Here is an 8328-nt window from a genome sequence, read left to right as displayed (position 1 = left end):
GTTGTTGATTTCAGAAATATTTTGGAAGTGTCTAGTAATTCAAATTTAGCAGGGAAGGTAATTTTGCTTATTGAACAAAAGTGAGTCATAAATAATCCTAGGAAATTAAGCAGCTAGACTAGTATAGGACTTGCGTATTTTATGATTTTAAAAGTTTCCAAAACCAACTCAAAATAAATCTTTAACAATTAAAAAAATTTATCAGTGAAACCTCACTCAGTTTCTATAAGAACCTTGTTGTTGCTTATTTTCTGTGATTATCAATTTAGTAAAATGTTGATTATTTTCTATGTGAAAAGGATCACTCATCTGTTATTCATATACCTGAGGTGTCCCAATTTCTCACTCAAACTAACATGTTAACTTCTTTTAAATGGAGACCTGCAGGTCCTCACATAAATATCAGACTATTTTGAAAGTAACAGAAGCTAAGTTTTCTAGAAAGCAATTGTCATGATTTCTGGCACAAGCCAATGTTTGGAGAGTAATTTTGTTCAGGATCATTGACATTTTGATTTCTAAGAATTTGTTCAAAGAAAAAGTATAGAAAATTAATCTTGAGCCATTCAGACAGCATTTAAGAAGTGAATCTGGAGTAGAGGAGTTGAGGTAGATGTTTAAAAAGAACTATCACAAAAATACAATGGGAGCCAAGAGTATGATTCTAGGCGATTCAGGGAAATACAAGAGGAAAAAATAACTGATTCCTTTGTCTCTTGTCACCCAAGAAGGGGATACAGATAATTTTTTTAAAAATGTTATTTTTATGACCAGAAAACATTTGTTTTATCATAAAAAAGGAAGTTTCTTGGATAGTGCTTCAAGGACTTCAAATTGTACAAACCTTGAAAATGTGTGAAAGGGACCTGTATATAACCGAGGATAAGATTATAAACTCCTCGAGAGCAGTTATCAGGGCTAATCATTAATATAGTTCCCTAAGCTTCTAGGATTTTATTTGTTGCACTATAAATATCTATTGAATGAGTAAACAATGTAAGTAGAAGTATACTCTTTTGTGCATTTTCTGTGTTAAACCTGAGTCATTTTGAAGTAATTTAACTTATTTTCTATTTCTTACTTCAGTATTTTGACTATAAATTTGAGGCTGATGCTTCTTTTCTTGAGTGTAAGCATGACTTGCAGAGAGAGAAAGTGAAACCAGCCGTCGGGGTACAAGTCACTTTACGATAAACAAAACGGGTAGAGAAAAAAACCAACCTACCCACTCCCACCTTCCAGATTTTTAACTAATGAACTGTGTCTAAGACACCAATAGTAAGTAACTTTTTGTCAACAATATGTTGGTTTGATTAAGCTTGCCCTTCTCTTTATTTTTTGTTGTATTTACTTTTCCAAAATAGTATTTGATTGTTTTAAACTAAGAAAAACAATGTTGTATATTAATACAACGCACTTTTTTGTTCTTTTATTTCTTGTAGTAAAGACAAGAGGATTTAGCTTTCCTTTTGACATTTAAGTCCAGTAGTAAGAGTTCTTCATCTTTTCCTGTGATCTTGGAGGATTACATGGCTAATGCCTTTAATTGCGCTTCTACCTTACTTTGTAATTGCTGCAATGAAATGGTTTGTGAATTCTGATGGGAAATGAGTTAGGCCAGTAAATAACTTTGTTTGAACATGCACAACATAAACAACTTCAATAATGCTTAGTTGCTTAGATACAGTATGCCAGAAGAATCAATATATTTGTGTACATAATTAGTTTGGCTTGGTAAGTATTCAGTTTTTCTGATGAATTTTCTTTCAACTGTTTTCATAATATGAGCTAGCAGATTGAGTATTTTGTCAACCTAGGAAAAAATAGACAAAATATGTCCTTTAACCTTCAGTAAATGTTTGATATTTAACTTCTGTGCTCTATATTTAGTAATAGGTTATTACTTTTTTGCCTCAAACTGTTTTAATTTGTATATTATGTACATGTTTGTATATTTTTTACTGGAGTTGGGAAACACTAACTTGATTAAAGCTTTGGTTTCTCAATTTGTTGATAACAACATATAAAACCCTCTATTGTGCATTCTTATTTCTTTAAAAAAGACAAATATTTCAATCTAACTTATAGCTAGAAGTGGCTCATTAAAGCACATCTTACTCTGCATTTTTCTTTTTGAATTTTTTGGCAGAAAAATTTACCAATGTAGAAACTTCGTACATAGTATTATTTTAATTCCTAGAAGGAAAACATTAAATAAATATAATAAAGTCATATAAATATATATTGATTATATATAAAATCACATAGTAAAGGAAATGATTATGTTAGTCAATCTTTGTGAGATAATTCAAATTTAAATTAATATTCTAAAATTTTTCAGAGCTTATTTTCCTGTTCTCAGAAAATAAAAACACCCCTAAGTAGTAATATTGTTCATGATGGTGTTTTTGCCCTTGTTAAGTCATTTTCTGCTTTAAATTGTCATATTGCTCAATTGGTATTAATTTCTTTTTAAGGAAGAATTGAAAACTCAAGCAGAAAAAAATAAGTGAAGAACAAAAGGCCAAATGCTGAACATTGAATTAAGTTGGTGGAAGTGAAAAAATTTTAATGTGTAAAAGATGGCATTAAAACTGCTTTTGCACACTGCCTTTGCCAGAGAGAGAAGCCAAAGGGGTTTGTTAGGAGTATAAGAAGGAGGTTTAAAAGTATTCAATAGAAATTAAATGAGAGGCACATTAGACCATTTTAAGTAATCTCATGTGGATATGAGGAAATTAAAGCAATTAAACAATCTGGTGGTGCATAGTGAAAGCCAAGTAGGATCTCCATTTCTTTCTAATGTTTAAAAATAACTTCACATTGAATGGTGGTTTATGTCCTCCAAGGTTAAACTTACACAAGTATTAGACAGTTCCTCACCAGCAATGCTCTGGTTGATGCCCTTCCTCCATATGTTCTCCAGCACTGCCCCTTATAACTCATCCCCTTCATCCCTTCCACACACAAATTCCAGGTTAATTTTGTCTTTCTGAACATCTGGCAGGTTTTATTGGCTGTCTATCTGGTAGCCATTACCTCTTTTTCTTTGCTAATATCATAATTGAGTTAGAACTACAAAACACCCAATGCAGAGTCTTAAATCATGATTGGTCTCCCGTGATAATGGCAACCTAGTCTCTCTTGTGACACATGACCGAGTTAAGGAGCAATTTACTGTATGAATGTATGAGAATATAAAGCCGTAGGAAAAATGTCAACATACTGAGGGTGGTTGAGTAGAAGAAGACTAAAAGCTTAAGACTTGGAAATGCTTAGTTCTGGACTTCTTAAGAAAACAATAAATACTTTATGGCATAAGCCACTATTAATTGGCTTTTTTTTGGTGATTGGTTGCAAATACATTCTATATATACATTCTGTCTCCCTGTTTAGCATTTATTTTCCCTTCTTCTCATAACAGTAACTTGATATTGCTTTGAAACTATTCCTCCACTGTCCTCAGTGCACATATAGATGACATATATTTAAGCCAGTCTACACACTCCATGCTCCCCAGCCCTTCATCCAGCCATAATGATTGCTTCATACATAAACATATAACTTAGCTGAGACAAGTAAGAATCAGGTCCAGAATGCTAGTTAGAACTTTTGGGGAAGAGATTTTTGTTTTGTCTTGTTTTCTGTTGGAATTTAATCAAAGAAGACATAAACTGGGAGCTATCACAAACAAACATTCTATCCATAAGGGAAGCCTAAAAAGAGGAAGGTAGAACTGTGATAGACACGAGATTCTTATAACAATCCTTGAGACTGCAGTCTGTGGTACTGCAGAATCTTTTGTAGTTTAGTCGATACCTTTTTAAAAAAGTTAAACTTAAGTCATACTGAATTAAAAGGAATCTATCTTCCCTCTGGCACTTAATTCGTTCATCACTTTTTGTATACTGAACCTCTCATTTCTTTTGCTAATGTGTAAGCTTCCTAGGTATAAACCTGATATTTCACTCAGCACAATTCTCTGCCTTTTATTTAGTAGACACACCATAAATATCTGTGGAATTGATATAAATCTCAAAAATTCCGTATATATTGGGATGACAGCCAATCTGAGATTTTCTAAGAATTTTCTTAGAATCGCAGTGTCATATTCTGAAAGTGCGATTCTCCCTTGTCACATATATCTGTGCTTCATAACTGCTCAGGGAAATTTGTGTACAACTTTCTCCCTTCTTACCTATAATTTATCCTAAATTGTATTTTTAATTGAAAAAACTAACATTCTATCTTATGACTGGTCTGCAACTTTAAACTGCTCAAATTCTCAGTTTTCCATTTTTATCATTCTGTAATCTCTCTCTCTCTCTCCCTTTCGTCTCTTTCCTTCTATAGCCACTGCTCCTTCTCTTTTCTCTCTGTCCCTCCATAGCCACTGCTTTGCTTAGGAATCTCATAAATCTTATAGCCCAAACCCCTACCCTTCCCAGCATCTACTAATTACTGTTTTAGCCTCTACTTCTATGAAATCAACTATTTTAACTTCCACAAGTAAGTGAGAACACATAGGATTTATGTTTCAATGCCTGGTTTATTTCACTTAATGTGGTGTCCTCCAAGCTCATCCATGTTGCTGAGAATGACAAGTTTTTTTTTTTTCTTTTTTAATCACTAAATTGTATTATATTGTTTATATATTTCACTTTTTCTTTATTCATCTGTTGATGTATACTTAGGTTGATTCCACATCTTAACTATTGTGAATAGTGCTTCAATAAACGTGGAAGTACAGATATTTCTTTGACATACTGATTTTCTTTATTTTGGATTTATTCTCAGTATTGGGATTGCTGGGTCATATAGTAGTTAAATTTTTAGTTTTTTTAAAGGAACTTTCATACTGTTTTCTATAATAGCTGAGCTAATTTACATTTCCACCAATACTCTTCAAGAGTGCCCCTTCTCTCCATTGTCAATAGTATTTGTTATTTTCTGTCTTTTTATTAGTCATTCTAACTGGCATGAGATGATATCTCATTGTAGTTTTGATTTGCATTCCTGATTATTAGTGATGCCGAGGATTTTTATTCACATACCTGTTGACCATTTGTATGTCTTCTTTTGAAAAATGTGTATTCAGTTAATTTGTCCATTTTAAAATTGAATTATTTGGGTTTTATTCTGATGTTGAGTTGTTTTGAATTCCTTGTATATTCTGGTTATTAATCCCAAATGAAGAATTTCTAAATATTTTTCTTATTATACAGGTTGCCTCTTCACTCTGTTGTTTCCTTTGCTTTACAGAAATTTTTAGTTTGATATAATCCCATTTGTCTATTTTTGCTTTCGTTGTCTCTGCTTTTAAGGTCATTTCCAGGAAGTCCTTGTCCCAGACTAATGTCCTGAAGCATTTTTAAATTTTTTCTAGTAGTTTCATAGACTTGGGTCTAACATTAAAGTTTTATCTATTTTGAGTTGATGTTTATATATGGAGAGAAATTAGCATCGAGTTTCGTTGTTCTGCCTATGGATATCCAGTTTTTCCAGCATCATTTATTGAAGACTGGACTTTCCAGTCTCATTTAGTTAATGTTCTTGGAGGCTTTGTTGAAAATCAGTTGGCTATAAACATGTGGAATTATTTCTGGGTTCTTTACTCTATTGGTCTATGTGTCTGTTTTTATGTCAGTACCATGCGGTTTTGGTTAAGTAGTATTGTAGTATATTTTGTAGTCAGGTCGTGTGATGCCTCCAGCTTTGTTTATGTATTTATTATTTTTGCTCGGGATTGCTTTGGCTATTTGGGGTCTTTTGTGGGTCCATATTAATTTTAGTATTTTTTTCTATTTCTGTAAAAAATGTCATTGGTATTTTGATAGAGATTGCATTGAATCTGTAGATTACCTTTGGAAATATGGTCATTTTTCACAATATTTATTTTTCCAATTCATTAACATAGGATGTATTTCCACTGTTTTGTGTCTTTTTCAATTTCTTCCATCAGTGTTTTATAATATTCTTTTTAGAAATGTTTTACCTTTGTGGTTAAATTTTATTTATATATATTTTATTTTTATTTTGTAGCTATTGTAATTGAAATTGTTTTCTTGATATTTTTCCTGCTAGTTAGCTGTTGATGTATAGAAATGCTACTGAATTTTATATGTTGATTTTGTATCCAGCAACTTTACTGCATTTGGTTATTAGTTCTAAGGTTTTTTGGTGGAGCTTTTAGGGTTTTCTTATATGTATAATTATATTGTCTGCAAACAAGGACACTTTGACTTTCTCTTTTCCAATTTAGATGCCCTGTATTTCATTCTTTTGCATCATTGTTCTGACTAGAACTTCAAGTACTATGTTGAGTAATAGTAGTGAAAGTGGGCATACTTGTCTTGTTCTAGTTATTAGAGGAAAGATGTTTGATGTTTGTTGTTGTGTGATGTATGATGTATATGTATCATATATGGCCTTTATTGTGTTAAAGTACATTCCTTGTGTACCTCATTTGTTGATAATTTTTATTATGAAATAATGTTACATTTTATCAAATACTTTTCCTTCGTCTATTGAGATGATCATATTATTTGTATCCTTCAGATCTCCTGGGTAAATCTCACTCGATCATGGTAAATAATCTTTTTAATGTGCTGTTGTATTCAGTTTGTTAGTATTTTGTTGAGGATTTTTGCATCTGTGTTCATCAGTGATATTGGCCTATGTTTTGTTGTTGTTGTGTCATTGTCTAGTTTAGGTATCAGAGAATGTTGGCCCTAAAAATGAGTGTGAGGGAATTCCCTCCTCTTCAATTTTGAAAGAGTTTAGGAATTAATATTAGTTTTTCTTTAAATGTTTGGTAGAATTCATCAGTGATGCCACCAAGTCCTGGGGTTTTATTTGATGAGATACTTTTTATCACTGATTTAATCTTATAACTTGGAATTGGTCTGTTCAGCTTTTCTATTTCTTCTTGGTTCAATCTTGGTAGGTATACGTGCCTGGGAATTTATTCATTTTCTCTAGGTTTTCCATTTTATTGACTGTATAGTTGTTCATAATAGTCTCTAATGATTCTTCATATTTCTGTGGTAGCATTGGTAATGTTTCCTTTTTCGTTTGTGATTTTATTTGAGTATTTTCTCTTTTTTCTTAGTTTGTCTAACTAATGGTTTTTCAATTTTGTTTATCTTTTCAAGAATCCAACATTTCCTTTTCTTGATATTTTGTTTTGTTCATTTAGTCTCATTTAATTCTGCTCCATTCTTTATTATTTATTTCTCTCTACTAATTTGGGGTTTGGTTTGTTGTTTTTGCTTTTCTAGTTCCTTGAGATGCATTGTTAGGTTATTAGAAATCTTTCTACTTTTTGATGTAGGCATTTATTGCTATACATTCGCCTCTTAATTCTGCTTTTGCTGGATCCCATAGGTTTTGATACAGATGTTTTGGTTTTTGTTTGTTTCAGGAAAATTTTTATTTTTTTTTCTTAATTTTTTCCTTGATCCATTGATTATTCAGGAGCATGTCATTTAATTGACATGTATTTGTATAGTTTAAAATGTTTCTCTTGTTGATTTCCGGTTTTGTTTCATTGTGGTCAGAAAAAAATGGTACAATTTCAGTTTTATTATATTTGTTGAAACTTGTTTTGTGATCTAACATGTGGTTTGCCTTGGAGTATATTTTGTATGCTGATGAAAACAATGTGTATTCTGCGGGTGTTGGATGAAACCTTCTGTAAATATTTGTTAGGTCCATATGGTGTCAACTGCAGTCTAAATTCCATGTTTCTTTGTTGATTTTCTGTATAGATGATCTATCCAATGCTAAGAGTAAGATGTTGAAGTCCCAGCTATTACTGTGTTGAAGCCTATCTTTCCCTTTAGATCTAATCATATTTCTTTTATGTATCTGGGTGCTCTGGTGTGGGATGCATATATATTTAAAATTGTTAATATCTTGCTGAATTAATTACTTTATCATTATGTAATAAACTTCTTTGGCTCTTTTTGCAGTTTTTGGCTTGAACTCAGTTTTATCTGCCACAGATACAGCTACTTTGTTTGCTTTTGGTTTCCCTTTGCGTGGAATACTTTTTCTGTCCCTTCATTTTTAGTCTATAGGAAGCATATAGGTGAGTAATATATTTTTTAATCCATTTGGCAGGTTCTTATCTTTTAAATGGGGGAACTTAATCTTTTGTCCCTTTTGTCCTATTGTAAACAGTCACTTTATATATTTTTCTTTTTTATTTTTGGAGGGCTAGGCTGGTGCCAGTCACACCTCCATGGATAGGAACAAAGTCTAGTTTTATTTTCAGTAATCCCACAGAGGCTACAAAGCTTTGTGAAAACACTAAACATTTGTCTG

At 31.9% G+C, this 8328-nt stretch overlaps 1 long non-coding RNA gene across 1 annotated transcript in view; it reads left to right on the top strand.

Moving 5' to 3' along the window:
- Positions 1-1178: 1178 nt before the first annotated feature.
- Positions 1179-8328, top strand: part of LOC139363787 (uncharacterized) — a 270619-nt gene continuing 263469 nt past the window's right edge. Inside the window, exon 1 of the long non-coding RNA XR_011624748.1 lies at positions 1179-1278. This is a non-coding gene — a long non-coding RNA (uncharacterized lncRNA). The remainder of the gene's footprint in view (positions 1279-8328) is intronic.

This window comes from Macaca nemestrina, chromosome 6 (genome assembly GCF_043159975.1).
Source record: "Macaca nemestrina isolate mMacNem1 chromosome 6, mMacNem.hap1, whole genome shotgun sequence".
NCBI classification, from domain to species: Eukaryota; Metazoa; Chordata; class Mammalia; order Primates; family Cercopithecidae; genus Macaca; species Macaca nemestrina.
Note: the sequence above shows the minus strand (reverse complement) of the source record. Positions and strands in the feature narration are given on the sequence as shown.